Here is a 15,162-nt window from a genome sequence, read left to right as displayed (position 1 = left end):
GAACACAGCACCCTGGTACTAAATTTGCGAGAGTTCTTTAACGTCGTCAAGATTTTGAAGAAGACTCTAACGTTCCAATGAACTACTTGAGTGCCCATATTAAAAGAGTTTTGTGCTGTGTGTTTACGAAAAGAGAGTTAGCTTCCAGAACCCTTTAGGGCCCTGTAATGCGGGGTTTTCTTTTTTTTGGAGCGGTCGAGAGATTCTCGCCGCTCCTTAGGCGCTGGCTGCGCGTCTGCTAGAAGATGTGTCCATCGGCTCTTGCGGCGCGCTGGACACCCGCTCTTGAGAGCGGTTTGTTCGCGTTGAAGCCTCGTCTCAAGAGACGAGACCCTTGAGGCCACCAGCCCGGAGGTCGATGGCCCCTTCTTCTGAGATGGCGGAGCAGCACTAGCTGCAGCCGCCGAGGGGCGGATGGCGTCACCGCTGGCTCACTACGCGTGTGCCAGACAGCCGCCGAAGGCCGTTGTGGCGCAGCCCCCCTGACGCGTCACATCGGCAAAGCTGGTTTTTTGGCAGGTAGGACACCTGCCTTCGTGCCTCTTTGAACGAAATATTTTGTTTAACTTTAATCGTGACAATTTCCTTTTCTTTTTTTCCAGGATGGGCAGGACCGCGAGTACGCGGCGTGCTCCCCTTCACAGTTTACACAATGTTGGGTGTTATTGGCACGTATCAGACGTGTGTTCAGAAGCACTGCATTTGGCGCAAGTAGTTCGAACCGCGACAGCTCTGTGAGCTATGGCCAAATCTCTGGCATTTGAAACATCGCAGGGGGTTAGAATATACGGCCTGACTCTGATTTTCACGTAGCCTGCCTCGATAGTCTCGGGCAGTACACTTGTGCAGAAGGTTAGAATGAGATGCTTGGTCAGAATTTCTTTCCGTCACGCCTCATACTTAATTCTTTTGACATTAATGACATTTTGGTCATTCCAGCCCTCTAATAGTTCTGCTTCCTTAGCTCCATCAAATCATCATCCGAAACTACACCACGACTGGTGTTCATAGTGCGGTGCGGGGTCACAGTGATGGGAAAGTCTCCAATGGATACTAGGTTCTGTAGTTTCTCAAGTTGTTTCATATGTCGGAGTTCAAGAAGGAGGTCGCCGCTAGCCAATTTCGTAGCTTGTAGCCGGCTCCTATTGTCTCTGTCCGGCATTTGAAACGAGGAAGGAGAGATCGCTCTCACTGCCTTTTCAGATTTTACGCTGTGTATGACCGTGGTAGCGGGGAAAGTTTTCTTTGTGGTGCCCAAAAAATTGAAACACTTCTTCGGTGCGCCCCCTTTTCTGGGGGCGATCGGTAACGCAGGGAAAGAGTAAGCCATAAAAAATAATAGTCATGTCGGCAGGAACGCCAGCCACCCACCATGGAGCCCAACAAGGGGACGATGTAGGACCTGTAAACACAAGTCCCACAAACGCCAGCTGTACGTTCCCGCTAATAACCAAATACGTATAACCAAGGGTGGTTATGACACACAAGGTTAACCCTCGCCGCCAGGAAAGTTAGAAAGTAATGGAAGAGAAAAGAAGACAGGATAGATTGAAGTTGAGAGAGAAAGACAAGATTTAAGAGGAGGATAGGAAAAAGGCAACTGCCGATTTCCCCTGTGTGGGTCAGCCCAGGGTGCCGTCTATGTGAAGCAGAGCCGAAGAGGTGTGTTGCCTCCGCCGGGGGCCTTAAAGGTCCAAACACCCGCCTCGGGCTCAACCCCAGGATCCCCCTTTCCCCAGACACGGCTAAGCCGCGCACGGCTACACGCGGGAGGGTCCAACCCCCATTGTGCTCGGGTCCGTGGTGTCGCAGCACACCAACGCCTGCTCACGCAGACGCCCCTGCGGGGTATTATATTCCAACCAGGCTTATCTTTCACTTGACCATTCTGTTCATCTGTCGGCAATTATAGCTTAGGTGATGGCAATCGTGCCATAAGCATTCTAGCAACTGAACGCGAAATATGCCACTGTAAGGAGGAGGCAATATACAAAGCAAACATGCCTCTATGTGACTAGCTTATAAGTGCTAGTCATGAGGAACGTAGGAGCATTTTACTAAAGCTGCCAAGAACCGGCTAAAAAAAAGAAACGCAAAATGACACAGCAATTTTCATGGAGGGATTTAAATACGTTAGGAATGTTGCACGTATTTGGTGAACGGGACACAAATATTGCAGAGCTAATTGAAGATCTCTGGATAGCTTTTTGCATGCAATGGGTCTAATCAGGCTGCTGCTGCTGATAATGACTAATTTCATCTTCTTGAGCATGGTGATAGAAAATGCCAGAAAAGGAAACACATACTAACAGTTGCAGGTGAACGGGGCCAGTAAAAATAGCCTTGAAAGTATCAGCTTGTGCAGCTTGAGACGATGCTAGATTAAGTGACATCCGCTTAGGCTTAAATGATGCTCCTAATATTGGCCCTCATTGAAGTTGCGAACCATGTTGAGCCTTTCTGCAGGCGTCAAGGCACTACCATGCTCCGCAGCGCTGCCATAGACCACTCTTTGGTGTGAGAACCTAAGAGAATAGTGCAGATGTAATTTGTTGTCTGCTCAGAGAAGACGACTCAAGGAAATTGCCTACCGATAATCGGACATATTTTTGATTCCGTGCGACGATACCGACAGGCATGATGCCACGTTGAGGAATGGAGAAACGTTGTACTTTGGGTTTTAATCTCAATACGTCAAATATTAGGGTTCGTCTATTTTATACTTGTTCTTGGGCAAATTTGGTAATATTTGAAGCCATTGAAGTGCAAATAAAGCAAAGACGAAGAACAGAAGACTACAAAGAATAGCATCTGCGGTGTCCGATATTCTGTTCATTATGTTTGTTTTATTTGCAGCTTCACCAACTATAGATAACACTTGATGACTGTACTGGGGCCTGCAGCGAGAGAGATAGTTGATTTGATAGCTGACGCTGTCAGCCCTTAGTACTTCATATGAGGTGTTTGAGATGACACGAAGATGAAAAAATAAAAAGCAGGAGAAGGCAAGAAAAAAATCTAGGCGTGTGAAGATATAAGAGAAAACGGAGTAAAACTGGTAATCTGAGCACTCGTGGAATTTTTAGAATAATGCTCTAACATTAAAAAAACGCAAAAACGAACAAATTTCTTATTCAAACATGAGTAAATCTGTACATGGAGCAAAGCTTTTGTGCAGCACACGAACTTTGCTTAGACCCGTCATTTTCTAATAAAATGGGCATGGCCTTAACAAGACATTCAAAGGTTTACATAATTATTTTAATTTGTGTTAAGCTTTATTGTGTTCTTATTTATGTGAAGGGTACACGTAGGAAACTGTTTCTTGTCAATATCTTGTGGTTGTACCAGAACGCACACTTTTTGCCATAAATATTGTCATTCACGCGATCACAATAATTGTTGTTCAGATTGCATCATCTATTTCAACAACTTTTGAATCTGCAAGGGTCATAAAGAGCGAGAGAGAGAAAGACAAATGTTAACCGGAAAAGCGTCTGGTTGGTTATCCTACGCCGGGGAGGGGGAAATACAGAATAGAAAGAAGTCATCACGCGATCACAATAATTGTTGTTCAGATTGCATCATCTATTTCCACAACTTTTGAATCTGCAAGGGTCATAAAAGAGCGAGAGAGAGAAGACAAATGTTAACCGGAAAAGCGTCTGGTTTGTTATCCTACGCCGGGGAGGGGGAAATACAGAATAGAAAGAAGTCAGAGAGAACAAGGCAGTCAGTGTGTGAATGCGCGCGGTGAGCACCAGGCAGCCAAAGGCGCTCGCACAACCCTCTCGTTTTCAAAAAAAAAAAAAAAAAAAAACAAAAAAAAAAAAACGCTCAGATGTGCGTTCACTGCCTTCTGAACTGAATTGAATTATGGGATTTTACTTGCCCAAACCACGATTTCATTACGAGGCACGCCGTAGTAGGGGACCCCTGACTAATTTTGACGTCTAGGGGATCTTTAATGTGGCTACAATGCATGGAACACGGGTGTTTTTGCATTTCGCCCCTATCGAAATGCGGTCGCCGCGGCCGGGATTTGACCCCACGACCTCGTGCTTAGCAGCGAAACACCACAGCCGCTAAGCCTCCGTGGCGGGTGCACTGCCTCATGGGCTGATGATCAGGGGTGACGCGGTATTTCAGTGTAATTTTCACGGACAGTGAATCTGCAATACTGCCAGTGCAGTTGAGGCCCGCGCCTTAGTCAGCCTGTAGCTACTGACAGCTTGTTTCTAGCATGACGTACTGTGCACTTTAAAGCAAATAAATTATCATTTACTCACATATCGCTCGATGACGCCATCTTCTGTTACATCTCGCAGTAAAAGACGGCCAGCGAGAATGGATGCTTTCCTTAAGTGAAGGCGGTAACCTTCGTGAACAATTAGAACTTTTTCCGACCCGTCATCTCGAGCCTCCAACACTTGTGGGTAAACTGTGACGCTCTTTTCCGTAAGCTGCTTCCGGTCATCAATAACTGCAATGAAAGGTAGGAATAAAAGACGTCTGTTTAGGTCACACGAAGAATGTCGCAAGATGTCAGGAAAGAGTGAAAGCCAATTAGTACCGCTGGCAAACATAACAGAAAGCGCCCGCGGGCGGCTGAACGGCTACTGCGTTAGGGCTCTTTGCATATTCTCAAGGCTTCCAGTTCCGGTAGTGGTAGATGAATGACATTATCGGGAACTGCTTAATGACACCTCTATGCACATGCAAGAAGCCAAGGTTTTAAGGGGAAACATGAAATCTCGGTTATGGAGTCTCTCAGAGCCCAAGTCACTGATTAGCTTTGAAATCTTCAGATCAACCAATAAAGTACTCAATCAATAGGCAACACTGTTGAATTGACCCATCAGTCAATCTACCAGCAATAAGAGCAGAATTAACGCATGCGTGGTGCCTGCTCTGAGATGAAGCTGCTGGAAAAATTTATGGCTGGGGACGGTTGCCTAAGCTTGGCGCTTTAGACTCAATGTACTACAGTTGAGCCTCGTTATAACGAAGCCGCACCCTTCACAAAACGAAAGCTTCGTTATATATAATATTCATTACAAGCATGTGTTTGTTACATGCTGATATTGCCAGGAAACATTTGATATTGGTTTTGGTTATATTGTAGTTTGTTATATACGTGTTCGCTAGACAAAATATTGTAGACAAAATATAAGCAGAACGTGCGTTAGGTTCTTTAAGAAGAAATTGCTAACTATGTACTTTGAGCAACAATTTACAGTAAGATCAGGCATAACAACACGCGCTCTATAAGCTTCGTGTGTCTACACTATACACAGTGTGGCCTCTCCGCCTAGGCAGCGACCTGCAGGTAACTGTAAATGAAGGACACATCCACTCGTAATTGTTGTCAGAAGCTTGCATGACGTTTAAATGGAGGTGTAAACACCTTTGGGAAGAAACTAATATTAGTTGTGATGGCTGATATTCTTAATGTTCTTTGGCTCTTCCCTCCACTTTGCGATTTGTCAGTTTCTGGCGTTTACGAACAACTTGGCACACTAGATGTCACTAGTTGCCACTATAAATAAATGAAATAAACAAATAAATATGTTCGATGGCCGATTTCGAACCCTGGCCCTCCAGCACAGAAGCTCTAATGATTATACCACGGGCCATTAGACCTGTATTGTTGCTTTGACCGAACAGAAACAGCTGTGCCCCACTGGCACCACTGCTTACCGCTGACACATCCTCCTTGACGATGAATTGACCCTCCGTCGTATAGACGGCCCAGACTGTCCCTCGCTAAAAAAATTCTCGTGATCTCGTGTTCGTGATGGATGTTTGTAAGACATTTCATTATCTATTTTTGAGACACAGCAATCCTAAATTGGAAGAATTCAAGAGAAGGTGTCTCACGGGGTAAACTACATGCTTTAGGACATTCGGCGAGACAAAAGCGATGACAGATGAAAGACTACGCTCAATGAAAAGCGACATCTTGCTTTTGGCTGCTGATGGTGTTTTCATCTAGAAACCTCGCTAACCAGACAACTTCTTTGTAGAAAGTAGCTTTACCAAGTACCGGCTATTTCCAATTGCTATTTCGATATACAGATGCACAAACTTCGACTCTTAGTGTTTTTAACCTTTCTTTGCCACTTGCCCCCACTTTTCGAGTGCTGGCGGCTGCTGCCTTGTACGATCGACCTAGTGCAAATAAGCAAGGGAATATAGCGCTAACCCGAGGTGGCCCAGCGCTGGAGGTGATGCACGAAAGCGCAGACGTGAGCTACAACACGAGCGCGCCGTCGCTGTCATTTAGTCGTCGGCATTTCATCACATTCAGTCCATTCTGATAATTCCTCTGTTGTTGAATGTGAGCGCTCTTGTTTGCATTGCAGGCTTTATAATGTTCTTGCGTCCATCGAGCTGCGAAAAGCATTGCTGCCAATTCCACAGTAGTAGTGTTCGCGGCCAAAACTTCTCCTATTTTGGCCAAATGGGCTTCGAGGTCATGAAGTGCGACCCACGATACGGCTGCTTCACCTCCCCGCGACCTTGAGCTCACCAACGTGACGATATAGCCACTGAACTACCCCAGCTAACCCGTTGGCTTAAGATAAAAGTGTAGAGGTCGAAAGTGTGTCAACACGTAGAACAGCCATATTCATGCCGTTAAAACATTCGAAGCCTGAGTAGTAGGAACAGGCATGGGGTTTACTACAATCAAATATTTTCTGCTTATTTAGAATGGACCAAGTTCTCTTCTCACAAAACAGTGAATTTATGTTCTCTTCCTATACTTTACGAATGCTAATTCGCGTGGTGCTAAGCAGAAGCGCCGGCTACTGATGCTACCTTGCTTCCTCTTTATCGTTTTGATAAGCGTAAAGCTTGAACTTGGTGCTGCCGAAAAGATGACTTCGTGTTCTGTCCTTAAATATATGAATGTTCTGGTAACCTTTGGTTTACCGTTATATATAACACGTGTAGACAGTTTTCTGATATTGTTGAAAAGGAAAGCACATAATGAATTCAGCCGATACGAATCCATAGAGCAAGCACTTCAAGGATCAGATACTTGAAAAGAAACTAAGTACCGGACAACGAACGATGTAACAAAATATAACAGGTGTAACATTGTTATTGGAAGATGGCAATGTCAATAGAGAACATACGTTGTTAGCTGATGTTTTAGATGAGATAAAGAATTGGGGTCTCTCAGTGCATGTAAGGGCACAAAACAGATAGAGAAAGAAAGCTCTCTATTGAAAATGCAGAGTGTTTAGCCAGCGCATTTTCGCCTACATGCGATACTCTGCAGGGAATGGGACGAAGAAGCAGAAAGGTCCTAGTAGAAATGGGCGGCAGAAAAAAAAAAGCAGGTCGTGTGATGTTATCAGCAGTAGGGTAAGTGTGCGATGCGACGAAGGTAGATGGTAAATGCAAAAGAAAATATAATCACAGTCTTGATGAGAAGACATGCGTGAGTCATAGTTCTGACAGCAAACCAATTGACTCAATATATAAAAACAAGAACTCCAGGGCTTTGCGCTGTTTTGATGGGCAATGCCAGTGATGGCACAAAACAGCTTCTCATAGAAATTCAAACAAGGCAGCGGTTTAGAATGAACCACAGCTGATCAGCTTATTATAAAATATTATCAACACAATTATTATTATAAAATATTAGTATAAGGAAAACGCCGTCAAGGACAGTGGAAGACTAGGTGCTGTGATGAAATGTGCAGGCATACATCGACCAACGTTTCTCCCTTAACATAAAGAAAGCTCTTACCACTGCTTTCGTTTGGCTCAAGTTTCGCATTAAGCTCGTATTTTATGGCGCGGAGTGTTCAATATGACGGTTCGCGCTGGTACTTGCCTCGTTTGCTAAGAAAAAAGGGAAAATGAAAGCGAAGTTGTTTTTGTCTGCGCCACTAGCAGTGAGTGAATGGCAGAACGTTGTGGCTATGGCGTTATCTTGTCATCTCTGGCCTCCGAAATACTGTAAAGAGTGGTCTTCGAGATCAGTTTTCATTTATAGCTAAAGAGATGCGGTGCGGTCATCAGTAGTGGCGCAGACGAATGCCAAACTCGCTTTTTGTTTTGATAAACCGGGAGGTTAATCGTGGCAAGTGTTACATTGAACGACCCGAACCCTGAAATGCTATCTCGCTGAGAGATTTCGTGCACGAAAGCCGTAAGCGCGAAATAAAAAAAAAATCTTTTAAATTTTTAAAGGAAAAAGAAAAATCCTGTAGGAGTCAGATGTCGCAAGGCAGGGTTGATTGGACACCGGAGTCCTTCGTCTTGCAGCGGACATAAACCGACTGATAATTACGATGGAGGGGGCAGCGTTTGTAACGTGCAGTAAACGGCTTAAGTGCTCACCGGCAGATGCAGAGACAATGTGGACGGAAAGGAACAACGCGAAGAGAGCCATATTTGTGAACCAGTTTTTGCACACGAAGTTTTCTTCCAGCTTCTTAAAGCTAGTGATCTCCGCTTCACCTGTGGAGCAGTTCCACGGTCGGAGTCTGCTCCGTGCAACTGTAGCATACGTTCAAGTTTTCATAGCATCTGCGGCACAGAAAAGAGCAACGACATCAACTGTCGCTGCACTTCTTGGCGCCTTTACGTGACATACAGCAGAGGTGTATACTTCAGCAGATGGGTCCGTGCTCCCTGTCACACCCCACATTTCTTTAGGCATGCGATTTCAAAGCATTTTCGCGTTCAGAAGTTGTGTTTTCAGTTCGGAATGTTAAACCTCGATAAGGAAGTTGACGTCAAGGAGATCATTAAAGGACAATCGATGCATATACCTAGTCTCAAAATAGGCGCGGAAATTTTATTTCGTAACCGGATCAAGCTTCCGACAAATTCCGGAACACATTTCTTTGGGATTTTTTTTTTGTTGGCCGTGCTCTATTCTTCGTCGTTGTTTTATTTTACGCCTTTAAGTCTTCGGGATCTTATCTTCAAGTCTGTTTGTATTCCTTCTTCCTGAAAAGTGCAGCAGACGTGCGTTTGCAGGAGGAAGTTGCCAGCCTGCTTCTTACTTTATTTTTCTCTCTTTGAATTGTATGTACGCTTTAAGAAATGATAATATCGGAGCAGCCACACTTCCCACCATAAAAGCATTACGGTACAGTATGACGCTCTTTCGCCGCAAGAAGGTCTGTTCCTTCGTAGCGAGAGCAATTTATGTCGTAAATTTGGCTGTATGACGTTTAGTGGCGCCCACAACGCTGCAGAGATCGAGTAAGATTCGACATCGGATTAAGCGAAAGGCTTACGACAAGGCTGTTGTTCATGGTGACATCAGATATTGCCAGTTTCAATTCAGCCGTGATATATATATATATATATATATATATATATATATATATATATATATATATATATACTTATTCGTGCATGCTCGTTTTCATCGGCGGTCATGCGTTAGGTCGGTAGGGATTTGCCAGTACGACACAACTATGCGAGAAAAACAAAACTACAGAAAAATTGAGTCACATGGTTGTTTCGACATTTGCTTGTTTTATATAGAGTGCCTGCAAACAATCTAAGTGCATGTTGGCAAAGAACACTATCCGTACTCGAAGGTGATATCCCCGAGGCGCATCGAACAATGACACCGAAGGAACTACCAGGCGTTGCTCATTCACATATGTTTTATTCAAAGCTCATATAGGCGGTCAAATAACTATAGGTTATCGCTATTTTCGTGAGAGCGATATTATCGTGAGAGCGATATTGTTTTGCTAAGCGCAGGGTAACAGGTTCGATACCCTGTGCCCGCTACGAGATGTTCGCGTTAGCAACAAATCAGGAGCCTTTCATTGGCCTCAAAGTTTCCATACGTTAAACTCGCAAAATGTCTGCGCTATCATACGACTGAGAATACTAAACACTTGGCCCCAGTCTGCCAGGTTCAGTCGTCTTAAACTATCCTCAGCGCAGCTGCTAGCATTTAACTGGGCGCGGGAGGACTATCGACTAAACTGAACCTTCTCAGCGCAAACGTCGCATGTCCTCACACAAATGTGTTCTTGATGCTTGCTGAACCACTGGCGCTTATGACGTCAATCAGTGGCTGGTCTGAAGAACGTGCCCGAGTGCGTGGCCTGAGTTGATGTGGTAGGCTGCTGCTCATCTATCCCGGATGTTGGTATTTAGATAATACAAGATTGTTTAAAACCGCCAGTGGCAGATAGAGTGATCCCAGCCATTGAGCTGGATTACTCAGACAGGCGGACATTCGAGAAATTGAAATGCGTACGTAATGAACTATAATTAACAAAACTAATCCACCCAACTGTTTAATTAATTACTTATGGTACATATTGGAATTTGTGAATTGCAGCCGATGAGTTCGCAAGGCGTACACACTTGGAACAATTTTGACGATAAAATGTGGTGTTTAATGGCGCAAGAGCCAGATCTGGCCAAAGAGCGCCATGCAAGTGATTATAAATATTCAACGGAACAATGAAGTTATATTCGCCTCAATACGGACAAGGTGGTCTGTAGTCGACCTACCTTCTCGGAAGCCACACTGGTACGGATCCAGTAATCCGTTGCTTTCTAGGAGATAGACTAGGCGCAGGTTTATCATCTTTTCAAAGAGCTTGCACAGACAACTTGTCAAAACAATACATCTGTAGCTACTAGCTAAGGGCGGGCCATTGCCTTGTTTAAGTATGGGGATAACTATGCCTTTTTTCCAAGAAGATAGAATGTACCCAGCAGTCCACATGACATTAAAAAGAGGGAGGAGTGTTTTTTTTGTGTTTCAGGGTGCAGGTGCTTAATTATTTCATATATATTACGGTCACCACCTGGTGCTGAGTGGTTGCAACAAGGAGGAATAAACTTTATTTACAGAAATTAGCTGACGGTGAAATCGTCCGAGGTGGGCGGCGTCCCTAGTCCAGGATGCCCAGGGTCTGAGCCGATAGCTTGGCCCTGCTCACAAGGCGATGCTGGTTTTCAGGGCTCGGGCTTGTCAGCTGGGCCCCCCACTGCTCGACGGTTAGCCCGGTGTTCTTGGTGTCGATGGGTTTTGCCCACGTTCCCATACCATGTGGTAGAGGGTATTGGGCGCAGAGCAGAAGGTGCACTTGTAACTCGTAGGATACATGGCGTGTAGCAGGGTGCCGTGCGGAAATGTGCCGGTCTGTGGTTTGCGGAACATCACCGCCTCTTCTCTGGTCAGCTTGGGATGCCGGCTGGGTAGGTCCTCCTGGAAAGTGAATATGATGGCCTTTAGTGGGCTGGTTTTCCTGGTACATTTAACGGCCGACATTACTACGTACGTCTGTAGTGGCTACCCAGTCTGAGCCACCACTATCCAGTCTGTAGTGGCTCAGGATGTCGGCGTGTCTTTTCGGGACGCCATCGTATTTGTCTACCGGGGCTCGTGAACCCGGTGGGATAGCCCGGAGAATGTGTTCTCGGGCAACGGCGTGAGCCGCCGCATTACCGGCCACGGACTCGTGTCCCGGGGCCCAGACAATGAAGATTGTCGTTTCACGAGGATGCTCCAGGCTTGTTTGGAAATGCGACCCTTTTGGCAATTTCTACACGCTGCTTGTGAATCCGAGATGACTGTGATGTGATCTTCCTCTCGCTTGCCCGTAGAGGCTGCCACGGCTATTGCCGTTTCTTCCGTGCAGTCGATGTCTGAAGTATTTAACGAGGCCGCTGTTACCTCTTCTCCTTGGCCGTTGATCACGCTGATTGCGTGGGCCGCTCTGTTCTTGCACTTTGCCGCGTCGGTGTATATGACTTCTCCTTTTTTTTTGGTCTTTCGTAGGCCTTACGTAGCGCTTGTACTCTCGCGTGACTCCTTTCTCTTTTGTATTCAGGGTGCATGTTTCTCGGGATAATGGCCACCGTGATCTTCTCCCTCAGGGGTAGATGGACCCGCTGTTTTCTGGATTCATATTCGACTAGGTACAACATCACCCTGAAATCTTTAAAAAAATTAGTTGGCGTTTCAGTTAAATTTGTCCCAAACCGTCTGATTCACGCTTTTCGGAAACTATTAACTGGAACACCAATGTTTTTCGAAGCACATTTTCATCATCATCATCATCAGTCTATTTTTATGTCCACTGCAGGACGAAGGCCTCTCCCTGTGATCTCCAGTTACCCTTGTCTTGCGCTAGCTGATTCCAATTTCTACCTGTAAATTTCCTAATTTCATCACCCCACCTAGTTTTCTGCCGTCCTCGACTGCACTTCCAATCTCTTGGTATCAATTCTGTAACTCTAATGGTCCACCGGTTATCCATACTACGCATTACATGGCCTGCCCAGCTCCATCCCCCCCCCCCCTCTTAAATGTCAATTAAAATAGGGATTATCCCCGTTTGCTCTCTGGTCCACACCGCTCTCTTCCTTTCTCTTAACGTTACGCCTAACATTTTCTGTTCCGTTGTTCTTCGTATGTTCGTAACTTTCTCTCGAGCTAATTCTTTGTTAACACTCAAGTTTCTGCCCCATATGTTAGTACCGGTGGAAACATGGATATCTCGAAAGCGGTGTTAGTCTTACGGTGACTTCACCCCAGCTCGGTCTTAACATCGCAATGGCAGCATAAAGTGTATAATTACAAGCGGAGAATATGTTTAGTTAGCCACCGGGATATTGCAATTTGTTATGCAGATAATTTTCATCTTTTTCACAAATTTACTCGAAAAAGCTGAATCGCGCTATATGTCGTCGGAGATCTTAAAATGCTGCCTCGAACCTAGACAAGAAAAGATAAAAAACAAGGGATATGAACGGACGAGAGAGCGGTTGAAAACTGAGGCAAAACCGCTGGTCACTTTTTGAAGTCAGAATTATGACAACTGGTCGGGAGAATCCGTTTGCAGAATGGTGATATACGGGAAGAACCTTGATGCAAAAGTGTACTACGCGCATTAAAATGAACTTTTATTCACGATTTGCCGCGTATGGTTTGTGATGCCTGTATACATGATTATCCTTCAGGGTCAGCGTTACTGCGCTAGGGGTCCACGCAGACCATGTTCTTGCATACCTGTGAAAGAAAGAATAACCAATAAAATTATTGGATTCCACATTTTCAGAAACATCACTTTGATTCTGAACATTGGCAATACAGAGCTACAGTGAAGCCATGGAATAAAGTTGACCAGGATGGAAGCTAGCACTTGTTCGTTTTCCAGTTAGGAACAACAAAGCAGCGCCACAGACATGGACGAAACGGAAGACTCAAGACACCTACAGGAGCCGTGAGTGACATCGCAGGCTGATCCCAGCGAAGCCATTACTATAACCTGGACGTACGGAACTGATTCGATTACACCTAGAATTTGTTCATGGACACCAGAAAAATTGACAGTTTCTTTAGCATACCCCAAAGAGGGTGAAGGCGATAGCCTGCGCGCTCAAGAGACATTCATTAAATCATTTGTCATTCTCATTAAAATGCGTTGTTACTTATTACTTGTTTTTTTTTTTCGACCAAAGTTGCTTGCTTGATCCGCGCACCATCAGAATTGTCGAGCGAGCGTTGCTTGCTTACTTATAGAAGACGATGGCAACTCTGACCCGCACGCCGTCGGAATTGCTGCGTGAGCGTTTGCATATAGTAGGTAAGAGACGATGCCGAGACGATGTAGTAAGTGATTGAGTACACCGAGTCGTCATCGTGTCTTACCTATACGGAAACGCTCACGCAACAATTCTGATGGTGTGCGGGTCACCTTCAATGACACCGAGAGGTCATCGTGTACAATTTTGCTTCGACGACACTGTTTTCGCCCAAGGACGTTGAAGGTCGATTAAACGATGAGACATATAAGGCTTTCGCCTTAATAAACCTATTAATGCAAATAGCAATCTTTGGCTATTTCAGCCGTTTTGGCCCTGCCCTGCTCTGCCGACCCTGCTCTGCCTGGCCTGCCCTGCCTTGTCCTGGCCTGGCCTGCCCTGCTTGCCTGCATGCCCTCTTACACCGAATAAGTGGCCCAAGTTGTGTACCTGCTTGGGCCACGGTATGTGTCGTGATGGCGTCATGGTCGTGCCACTGTCATTCCAGCTCCGTGATCTTGCTCTCGTCATGCAGTTGTCGTCATGCCTTATCCCAACCCAGTGACCCAAGTTGTCTAACAGCTTGGACCCCTATAGGCATGCGTTCGGCGTCGTGATGCCGTCCTGGTTGTTGCATCGTCGTCATTCCAGCTTGGTTATGCGGCTCCCGTCGTGTCATCGTCATCACGCCTGTGTTGTCACGCTGTCGTCGTCACGCTGCCGTTCTATCATTGTCACCACTTCAGTAACGTCATCCCATTGCCGCCATTCCATCGCTGTCATACCGCCTTCGTTGTTCGACCAACGTCAGTCTTGCTTCGTCATTGTATTGCAATCATACTGCCGTCATACAATTGGGATTATGCTACCCAATTGGGGGTGTACACTTAAAGCATATGCAATCTCCCCGACGCATTGAGGTGCAGAAAATATGGACATAGCGTACAAAAGTGCGTGTACACGTAAAGCAGTGCAAGTGAAGTTTATGCGCTGGAATCGCAAGTTCTCGTGTATGCAGGCTCATGTCTAGCATTCACCTATACAGGCTGTTCCAAAAGTCACTTGCGCAAGATGAAGCTGACCATAGTGCTGTCGGAAATGGCGCGAAAAATCGTGAGAAATGCTCTAGTTCACGGAGGAGCGTTTGCGCAAGTAGAGATTATCTTGCAACATAGACGACAATGCATGGTCATGCGTGAAACAAGCAGCTAGTCGTAGAACACGTATGCCTAGGTTGTATCTGAGCCCCGTGAGCTACCTGGTAAATTAACTAGTACGCATTAGTACTAAAGAAGAAAGTGTTTCTTGATGCGACATAACAAAACACAGAGAGAGAGAGAGAGACAAAGAAAAAAACAAGGCAAATCAACCAGATGCATGATATATCCGTCTCCTACTAAGGAGTAGGGGGTTGAGGGCTTATAAGAGATGAGAGAGTGTGTTCGTACAGTGGTGAACGTCGAGTCTACAACAGGACACTCAGCTTTGTTGACACCGGGAACTGCAGTAATGAGCGGGCTGCTTTCAGGGCTTGTGACGAATATGGCTCCGATCCAAGGACCTCTGTCAGCGAGAACAGATGCAGAGGTGATCTTCGATAGACTGCTCATATCCTCAACCGTCGCA

The sequence above is a fragment of the Dermacentor silvarum genome, chromosome 9 (assembly GCF_013339745.2).
Source record: "Dermacentor silvarum isolate Dsil-2018 chromosome 9, BIME_Dsil_1.4, whole genome shotgun sequence".
NCBI lineage: Eukaryota > Metazoa > Arthropoda > Arachnida > Ixodida > Ixodidae > Dermacentor > Dermacentor silvarum.
Note: the sequence above shows the minus strand (reverse complement) of the source record.